The sequence below is a fragment of the Scyliorhinus canicula genome, unplaced genomic scaffold (assembly GCF_902713615.1).
Source record: "Scyliorhinus canicula unplaced genomic scaffold, sScyCan1.1, whole genome shotgun sequence".
NCBI lineage: Eukaryota > Metazoa > Chordata > Chondrichthyes > Carcharhiniformes > Scyliorhinidae > Scyliorhinus > Scyliorhinus canicula.
The window spans coordinates 271607-272583 of NW_024055512.1; positions in this window are offsets into that span (position 1 = coordinate 271607).

Consider the following 977-nt stretch of genomic DNA (forward strand, 5'->3'; position numbering starts at 1 on the left):
AAAGGCTTCACGAAATACATGAAGATGATGTTGCACTGCGTATTGTCGCTGGACTCATAATCCAGGGACACAGGATAATAATCAGGGGACCCGGGTTCAAATCCCACTCGGAGTAAACTCTGAGGGTGGTAAGGATGCAGAATGAGTTCCTGGTCAGGCACTTCAATATCTACCACCAAGGGCGGCTCGGTAATACCACCACAGACCCAGCTGGCTGGGTCCACATTCAATATCTACCACCAAGGGCGGCTCGGTAATCCCACCACAGACCCAGCTGGCTGGGTCCACATTCAATATCTACCACCAAGGGCGGCTCGGTAATCCCACCACAGAACCAGCTGGCTGGGTCCACATTCAATATCTACCACCAAGGGCGGCTCGGTAATCCCACCACAGACCCAGCTGGCTGAGTCCACATTCAATATCTACCACCAAGGGCGACTCGGTAATACCACCACAGACCCAGCTGGCTGGGTCCACATTCAATATCCACCACCAAGGGCGACTCGGTAATCCCACCACAGACCCAGCTGGCTGGGTCCACATTCAATATCTACCACCAAGAGCGACTCGGTAATACAACCACAGACCCAGCTGGCTGGGTCCACATTCAATATCTACCAACAAGGGCGGCTCGGTAATACCACCACAGACCCAGCTGGCTGGGTCCACATTCAATATCTACCACCAAGGGCGACTCACTAATCCCACCACAGACCGAGCTGGCTGGGTCCACATTCAATATCTACCAGCAAGGGCGGCTCGGTAATCCCACCACAGACCCAGCTGGCTGGGTCCACATTCAATATCTACCACAAAGAGCGACTCGGTAATCCCACCACAGACCCAGCTGGCTGGGTCCACATTCAATATCTACCACAAAGAGCGACTCGGTAATCCCACCACAGACCCAGCTGGCTGGGTCCACATTCAATATCTACCACCAAGGGCGACTCGGTAATACCACCTCAGACCCA